Raw genomic sequence first — 10028 nt, forward strand, 5'->3', positions numbered from 1 at the left:
ATGGCGGATATTCGGCAAGCGAAAGTGGATTTATTCGCGTCAAACATGACTACGCATTGCCCGCTATGGTTCTCCCTATGCCCCCCATCGCCCCTGGGCGTGGATGCATTAGCTCACAGCTGGCCCAGGACCAGTCTGTATGCTTTTCCTCCGATTCGTTTGATCCCAGCGGTATTATGCAGAATACGGCGGGACAGAGTGGAACAGCTGCTGCTGGTGGCTCCGCGATGGCACACGCAGCCGTGGTTTGCGGATCTGATCAGTCTGCTAGCGGGCTCTCCTTGGAGATTCCCCTCAGACAGGATTTATTATCACAAGCACAGGGGCTGATTTGGCACCCGAGACCGGATCTGTGGAAACTGTGGGCGTGGCCACTGAGCGGAGTGCATTAGTATGTCCCGGTCTTTCTGTTGAAACCACTGAGACTATATTGAATTCTAGAGCAGCTTCTACGAGACGCTTATATGCTTTCAAGTGGAGACTGATTACAGCCTGGTGTGGCAATCGTAATGTGGATCCAGTTTACTGCCCAGTGGCTTCAGTGCTGGAGTTCCTCCAGGATTGTTTTTCGGATGGCGTAACACCAGCCACTTTTAAGGTTTACGTGGCAGCCATTTCAGCTTACCACGAATACATAGGCGGTGCCTCTATGAGGCGTCATCCACTAGTTTCTCGTTTCGTACAGCGTGCGCGACGGCTGAGGCCTTTCCGCCCTGTGCGAGTTCCTTCATGGGGTTTATCCATTGTGTTGCTAGGTTTATCAGGGCATCCGTTTGAGCCCTTGGAGACCGTATCGGATAAATTCTTGACTCTGAAGACACTTCTTCTCATGGCTTTATCCTCCCTCAAGAGAGTTGGGGATTTACAGGCTCTTTCTGTTTCACCCTCATGCATGGAATTTGCACCGGGCTCTGTGAAGGTGCTGCTGCGGCCCAGGCCTAACTATGTTCCTAAGGTCGCATCTAACCTCTTTCGCTTTCAGCAAGTGTTCCTGGAAGCTTTTTCACCTGCTGAGGCTGGATCAGAAGATCTAAGTCTTTGCCCTGTGAGAGCTTTAAAGACTTATGTGGATCGTACAGCCCCTTGGCGTGAATCTGACCAGCTGTTTGTCTGTCTTGGACATAAAAGTAAGGGCCATGCGGTTACAAAGCAGCGCATGTCCCATTGGCTGGTGGAGGCAATTTCTTTGGCCTATGAGGCGCGCGGACTCGCTTCGCCCTTAGGAATTAAGGCTCATTCCACTTGAGCTGTGGCTTCTTCTCAAGCTTTTCTCAGTGGATCTTCTATGGATGATATCTGTGCTGCGGCAGGATGGTCCTCACCGAGCATTTTTATCAAGTCCTACAGTCTGGATGTGAGGATGGCTCCTGGCTCCCGGGTTCTCTCCGCTTGAGCAGATGCTTCCTCGGATCTCAGTTATCAGGTACGTCAGGCGTTTTGGTATATCGTTCCCATACGTGGTGACGTCACCGCAGCATCGAAGTGACCTATGATAGGGAACATCTCGGTTACGTATGTAACCTTGGTTCCCTGAATAGGGAACGAGATGCTGCGGTTCTGGCCGTTCCGTACCTTGATAACTTCTTCATCTTCAGTCATGAAATCTGAGCGAAATGGCGCGCTGCACCCAGGTATATCATGCGTGCGCATGCGTAGGGTGGTGCTATGCGCCATTTGGCCAATAGGATTGGCGGGATGGTATAGGGCTTCAGACATTCGTCACACCGGAGGTGTTCCCATACGTGGTGACGTCACCGCAGCATCTCGTTCCCTATTCAGGGAACCAAGGTTACATACGTAACCGAGATGGTTGGTTTTATGCCAGATGTAACGGGACACACACCTTCCAAACAGTAACATTTTTGTCTCATCAGTCCACAGAATATTTGCCCAAAAGTCTTGGGGATAATAAAGATATTTTTGGACAAATGTGGGACAAGCCTTTGTGTTGTTGTTGTTGTTTTTTTTGTTTTTGTTTTTGGTCAAGTATGGCTTTTGCCTTGGAACTCATGGATGCCATTTTGCCTAATCTCTTATTGTTGAATCGTGAACACTGACCTTAATTGAGGCAAGTGAGGCCTGGATCCGTTTTCTTCAAAATTCCAAGAATCCTCTCTGAGAGCTCCTAATTTAGCTTCAAAAATGTCTACCTAGGAGTCTTAGCTTAAAAGTGCCCTTACAGGTAAGTAACTTACGCGTGTCCAAGAGACCGCAGGGTGTCCCGTTCGTAATTTTAGCGTTCAGAAGGGTGCTTAGTAAAATAACAATAAAGTAAAATTAAATAAGAGTACTAGAGACTATCATTCCTGTATGAATGAAAACAGCAGGTGGCGGTATGTGCCTATGGTGCAGAATACGCCAAAGTCCCAAAGAAGAAGTATATAGCTACTTGTTAACATATGCGGTGATGTGGTCAACTAATGGACACAAACCTGCCTGGTAGTATTAGTCTGAATGTTTTTGTGTAGTTTTTGAAAGGACAGGTCAATTAGAACATGTAATTACAGAAAGAAAGAGCGTCTCCTTTAAACTGCATTGACGATGATGTCAGTTATTGTTTAGCTTTTTTTTTTTGGTGTCAGTTACACAGTGAAGATCGAAGTTAACCAGCCTCTTGGTTAAATTGCTAAAAAAAAGTATAGACCTGTTCATATTTCATATTCGATACTCCGTTGATTGAGGTCAAATTTTTAAAGAAGATTTGTTAGTGTTTTACAGAACCGTTCAAAAGGTTGTATTCAGTAGGTTCAAACTGATTAGAAGTGCCATTTATAATGTTACAAAAATGTATTTCAAATAAATAAAATTATTTTAAACAACTTCATCAAAGAAGCCTGTAAAAAAAAAAAAAAAAAAGTCTATACAAAAATATTAAGGAGCAACTTTTCCATACTGATAATAAGAAATATTTTATAAATATATATTTTTTCTAAGGGATGTATCACGGAAGACTGTAGTTATGACTGCTTTGCCATCACATAAATATATTGAGCTAAAATTTACTAAAATAGAAAACAAATGACATTTTTTCAAACTGAAATAGCTTTTTAAACTTTTTTCACAATCAAATAAACAGCCATGGTGAACATGAGAAAAGTTTCAAAAACATGAACTCCTAATGATCTCGATCAAACTTTTGGTAGTTTAAATGTTTTATTATTACTTATTTAAGAATTGTTTAAATATGTATATTGAATAAATTAGTATAACTGTTTGTCTGTCTAAATAGTTCACACTAAATATTTTTAATGTCACTGAATGGGTTTTTTTTTTAACACTTGCAGTCTGATACCTTGCTGAAGTGGCTGGGCACTTCTACACTTACTTCTACAGCACTTCTCAAAATCGACCTGAAGATTCAACCAAAGATTCATTCAGCAAGTGCATAATGCCACGATCAAAAGAAATTCCAGAAGATGTAAAAGAAAAGATAAATTTTTACCATAAGTCTGTTAAGGGTTACAAAGCTTTTTCTATTTTATTTTTAAAATTATGGTACTGCATCGATCCACTGTCCGAGCTATAATTTCCAAATGGAAAACACTTGGGACAGTGATAAATCTTCCCAGAAGCGGTCGACCCAGAAAGATTTCACCATGGACACAGCGGAAAATCATCAAGGAAGTCACGAAGAAACCTGAAATAACTTCCAAAGAACTGCAGGCTTCTCTTGCTTTATCTAAAATCAAGGTTCATGACTCTACAATCAGACGGAGACTGGGACAAATTAGGAAACATGAGATAGTGTCCAAACGACAAAAACTGCAGAAAAAGAAAATAAATGCTTGTGCCTTGTTTGAAAATAATCTACAGGAAGATTCCCAGGTTTATGAGAAAAAACTTTTTAAAAAAGAAGTGGAGAAGTGGACGTTTTTATTTCATAGAGGTCCCATCCTGTCCAGTGTGAAACAAACAGGTCTGCAACAATCCACAGTAAAAAGGGAAAAAAATAATTGTATCTGTATTAACTTCTGGTGACATATTTTTTTTTTTACATTTTGTTGTGTCAGGTATGAGTAGAACAGTACATTAATCCACTGTATACAGCTTGACTGAAAAATATGTATCTACATGTTTCTATGCAAAGGAAATTTAAAAGGCAACAGAAAAAAAACTAATTGTTTGAAATTCAGCTACATTTGTGTTTTAACTTAAACTGGATTACTGGCTGGGAACTGGCAGTTTTCCGTGAGCCAGAGCGACCCTGGTTTGAGAAGCATGCACTAGGACTGCATGGCGCTAGTGAACAGCGGGCGTCGCTGTATCTCTCAGTGAACACTAGAGGTCGCTGTATTTCTCTGCGCTGTGGCGTATGACGCTTCACTCGCTCTATGGATTCCTATCTCAATCATCTCCAGCTGCAGGGAACAAACACCTCAACAGCTCTTTTAACAGCACAACATTACAAACGGGTAAGATTAAATTCGTGTCACTGGGATTCAAGGTAATGCATGTATATATTAGGGGATATCTGACCGAACAAGTGGCCATTTTACACAATACATCAAAAGCTTCGCCATGCTAGAGGAGTTTGGGAATAATATGCTGGGGAGTTTTTTTTTGTCAGTCTTTTACTTCGCATTAATTAGCCTTAAGCGACACTTTACCCGGGACCTGAAGCTAACCAGCTTTGGAATTGGCTATAAAACATTTATTGTTATTTTTTTCATAGTGGTTTAATGCAAACGTATATAAATGTGACTCACCTTTACCTTACATGTTTGTCTTGACCCCTACTGAAAATTAAAAGCTTACGAAATGACTAAAATCGGGGCTAAATAATTGAGGGGGATGCAAAAAAAAAAGCTTTCCCTCTGTGAAACCCCCATACACTATAGATTAATTATGTTGTGCATTATGGAAAACCTACAGTGCAAATTACATGTTCAAATTCTCTACTTGTGATCATTCACGAACTGTATAACGGAGATTGGCCAATCAGAACTCGCTACTATAACAAGCTGGATGAAGCAACTTCCGTGTTTTTTCGCGCAAAATGGTTAATGCAAGTCCAAAAGCATTCACTGTACGGTGAAGCCCATTAGATTGCCCTTATAATTCAAACAATATAAAAAATACCCATTGTGGGAGTTTGTTTTTATATTAATGTACTTTTATCAACATCGGTGCATGTGCGCAAGCATAAATATGCTAATAAATGTATACTACAGTGTAGAGCAACACGGTGTTTTATTCCTTGAATAAATCTGTTTTTGAACGAATAAAGTGAGCCAGTGATTCAACGCCGACGGTCCATTCACAGATTTATTTTCTAATTGAATCATCCGTTTTGAATGATTCGTTTGATTTGTCTGATTCAAGCAATAATGGGACTTGCTGCCACCTACTGGCGGTTTTATAGTCATCTTTATTTATCCATGACAGTCCTAAACCCATAGACATATTAAATGATTTTATTATGTCTGTGCCTAAATCAGCCAAAGTGCCAGCAAAAAATAAATAAAAACACAATTCAGCAAAATATGGTTTAATTAGCAGTATTGAAGTTCAGTTTCAGGCTCCAGAAGGAAGCTTATAAATAATAGTTTGTTAAATACTGCAAATTTTTAATTAAATGAAAAACCTTATGAGAAAAAGATTTGTAATCATTATGTAAAATTTGCTACAGGACCCCCACCCTCCAAAGAAATTGACCACACCATCCCCCCTGAGGTTTATTTTATTTTATTTATTTTTGTTTGAATTATTTTACTTTAGTAGATAAAATAGTGAACAGACAGAATTGTATTTTAGTTTGCTATGAATATGCCACAATTACCCCACTTTAATGAATGTGGGCTATTAGGTCAAAAGTCTAGCCTTGAACTAAGAAGGTTAAAGGTGACTAGGCATAAGTAGTTTGACGTCTGTTTTCAGTATAATACCCATAATCTAAAGTAAAAGTAAGTGTCCTCTTCAGCCGTCTGTATCTCTTGGATGTCTTGGCTGATCCTAACAGTGTGACACTGCTTCCTCTTGTTTATTTCCCCTGCTGTAAAACCAAAGTAGGTTTTGTATTTATTGTTCTGAGGACCAGGTGGTTTAAAACCTGCTTTATTATTTGCTTTCTTGCAGATATTTTGTATTTGGGCTCTGCTGTAACCCTGGATCATCCTGTGAAGATTCAGCAAATGCATAATGCCGCGATCAAATGAACTTCCTGAAGAGTTCAAAGAGAAGGTAATTCTCTACCATAAGTCAGGTAAAGGATACAAATCTATTTCAAAGATTATGGGACTTCACAAATCCACAATCAGATCCATAATCTGCAAGTGGAAAATGCTGGGAACGGTGGTGAATCTTCCCAGGAGTGGTCGACCGCCTAAAATCTCTCCACAGGCGCAACGTAAAATCATCCAAGAAGTTGCAAAAAATCCTGAAATAACATCTAAAGAGCTGCAGGCTATTCTCGCTCTATCTAAAGTCAAAGTTCATCAGTCCACTATCAGGAAGAGACTGGACATAATCAGGCACCGTGAGAGAGTACCAAGGCGAAAATCACTGCAGAAAAATAATGAAAAAAATGCTCATCTCTTGTTGGAGCAGAAGCTTCATAAAGCTGAAGTTTTTGAGGAAACTCTTGTAAAGACAGAAGTGGCAGAAGTGGAAGTTTTTGTTTAATAAGTATCAGAAACAGGCTTTTGCAACAATCCACAGTAAAAAAAAAAAAAACATGTTGCCAGCACTGTTACTATTGTGATATACTTTATTTCGTACTTGTATTTAATTCTGGCTCTATGTATTTTATTTTTTTTTATTTTTTTTTCTGTGTCAGGCATGAATAATTATATTTTTATGTATATATAATATATATCGTTTTGTTCACTTGCTTAAGTTATTCTGTGCAATAAAATATTTATGCAGTAATATTTTTGTTCGTCTCATTGTATGAGGCCTGACAGCAAAGTAAGAGAAATGTTCATCAATATATTACTATTATAAACAAATAATAAACAAAACGCATACGTCAAATCAATTACTTGGGTTATGCCTGGGTTTGGGCCTAAAATGGAGCATCTGTCAAAAAGTGTTAACGCATTAGTTTGTTTTTTATTTTCTATAGTCCAAGGCCCTGTACCATGAAGCTGGATTAGGTGGCTAGCCAGCTATGTTTCAGCTTAGTTTCCGCCAACCCTGGGTTTTAGGTACTATGAAAGTAGCTCGGCTTTTATCGGTGTTCGTTGCCATGGTATCTTATGCTGCACGGCTAACCTGCTCCAGGCAGGTTATGTTCTGGGTTAGAGATCTCAAACTGAAGGTGAACCAATCAGATGTGAGAGAAGTGACACATGTCTGACACAAAGTCACTCCAGTTTATCTTGCTCCAAATTAAAGGTCACTTATGCTTAAAAAAAAAAATAGAAGTCTGGCTTTAATGATAATAACTGAGTTATTTTATGATTTATATAATTATTGTGATTCATATTATTATTTATCTCTTACACACAAGCAATATTAGTTTAATAGCTATTATAAATTTATTTTAAATACATATTAATGTATACAGATCATGTAATATAAATAAGCTGTAGTATCAAAAGAATGAACTATTTTAAAAATTACAAATCTGAATTTACATGTTCAAGTCTTTATCACTATATATTTTCAAATGTAGAAACTAAGTTAACAAGTTCCACTTATACACTGATGGAGCAAGATCATTTATTTTATTAGTCCTCCTTCATTTTCCATATGACATTTAAATTTGTCATATTCTTCAATCTCTTAACCTTTAGCAAAACCTTTAACCTTTTAGTTTTGAATCTCGCTGGGTCTCTCGCGAGAAGTAAATCAAACTTGCTTTGTATTGCAAGGCTTGTGATTGGCTGTTCGCCAGTGATGTCACACATTCATGTGCACGCACTTCACAAACTCAGGATCAAAGCCTGAATTGACAAAGAAAGTTGATGAACAGCATCATGGTACCAACAAAGCTGGATTGGAGGGGTTTGGTTTTGTCAACTCAAAACTAATCCTGTAACTCTGAATTTGTTCAGCTACCATCATGGTACAGGCCCCAAGTCAACAAGTTGTAGTGGAAACATTATAAGAATGTCCTTTTTAGGGCTATCCAAAATCAAAGACAAAACTGGTCATATGAGTTTTTGGAGGGATTTATTTTGTAATGCATCATCAGATGGCTGGTATGCTACATTTATATACCAAAATACATATTATTATAGCCCCTCTAAAAATGGCCTAGCGATGCCCATGGTTCCCAGGTCATCTCTACAAGAGGGATTAAAATGCTGATGAAATCAAGAAATTATGAGACATAAACATATGACAGTATGATTCAAATGTAAAAATGTTATAAATAAAATAGGCTAATAAAAGTTTGTTTTTTTCCTTATAGGAGACAGTGGCTCCTTACTCAATGTTTTGTCTGGAGCCATGATTTATAAATTATCTTTGAAGCCAAAATTCTCTTCTGTCTTTCTGGTGTTCACTTGTATTTTTTTCCTTTTTGCATTATAATACAAAGATCTCTACCAGTTCCATATACTCAGATTCATGTTTTCATCTATCTTGAGATTGATTTTACAATGCAGGCTGTCAGAATGTCTTTAAATCACCACTGACTGGAACACTGTAAAATGCTGGCTTTTCTAATATGTTTAGAACAAAAACAACAACATATAAAGCCCAGTGTTTCTGAGAAATGTTGACAGGTTGGTAATTGCTGACATATTTTCCATTGTACTCGTCTAACTAAAAAACTCAACGCATCATATAATTATCCAAAAAGATCTGCCTTAGAAATTCCAGATTTGGTAACTCACGAGATCTAAAGTGAGTAAGGTAACTAAATTAGCTTTACATTCGGATTTTACTTTGCGCTATGTAGACAATAAATGAATATGAAGGTAATGTTGGAGAAGTCTTGTGTGTGTTTGGGAGAACACTAGAGGTCGATGTGGCGTAAAACGCATCATTTGCTCTGAGCACTGAGCTCGGCTGTGTTGCCAAGTCCGCAGTTTTCCAGGGAAACCTCGCCAAAAAAACGTGTATTTTATGATTTTACCCCCAGGAACGCGATTTTTACCGGGGGATCCCCTCGAAACGTAAGTGGACTAGTACTGGCCAGTTTTGAGCAGCAATGGGGCAGGTTTTGTTGTGAAACCCTGGCAAGCCTGTCTCAAAGGATTTCCAGTCAGCACCTGCATAGAAACTTCAGCCCACTAAAGCTGGACGTTAGAGAAGATCACAGGTAAGAATAAATATAATCATTTATCTATTAGACACTTCGTTTTGGCATGACATATATAACTAAGGGAGATATTTGTCCATTTACCGAGAAGGCAAATATTTTGGGTTTTCTTCAGCAGTTAGCGAGTAACGTTAGAAGCTTGAAGCTGTGGGTGCAGGTGAATAATATATGTGTTGTTTAATATATCTTTAAATGCCACTCATTTATTTGGCATTAACTTATATGTCTTAAAGTTTGTGTTTAGCGGTCTTTCAGCAGGGTAACTGAAGCTAACCAGCTGTTAGCTTGCATTGCTAATGTAGCCTATTGATGTTGTTTACAAATATTCTTGTCAAACTAATTATTATCTTGAAATTATCATACGTTAAATTGTAAATCATTGAGTTGACAGCTAGGGAGTCGATTTTGTCGAGTTTCGATTCATTTCAACTATTCAGTTTAATTATATACACTATTTAGTAAAACAACAATGAAAAAATGTGTTTTATGTGAAAATAATGGAAGTTTACATGCAGTAAAAAAATATTTTATTTCACTTGTGGTATTGTAATGTTTTGCCAAATGCTTAAACAGTTTGAGTATGTTCGACTTGAAAACTTTGAATCATGGTTGTGTATGAAATGTGCTATATAATGTAATTAAACTTGCCTTGCCTCACCAAGACCAGTACTGCATTTCCCAAAAGCACTGTAAGCCTAAAGCTGATCGTAGCTCCATCGGTGGCAGTGGGTCTGTATTCACCTTAGGTTTACGATGCTTTTGGGAAACGCAGCGTAGAGCGATTATGCTGTCACCAGAGTTAAATATTTTATTTGCT

This window comes from Carassius auratus, chromosome 24 (assembly GCF_003368295.1).
Source record: "Carassius auratus strain Wakin chromosome 24, ASM336829v1, whole genome shotgun sequence".
Classification (NCBI taxonomy): Eukaryota; Metazoa; Chordata; class Actinopteri; order Cypriniformes; family Cyprinidae; genus Carassius; species Carassius auratus.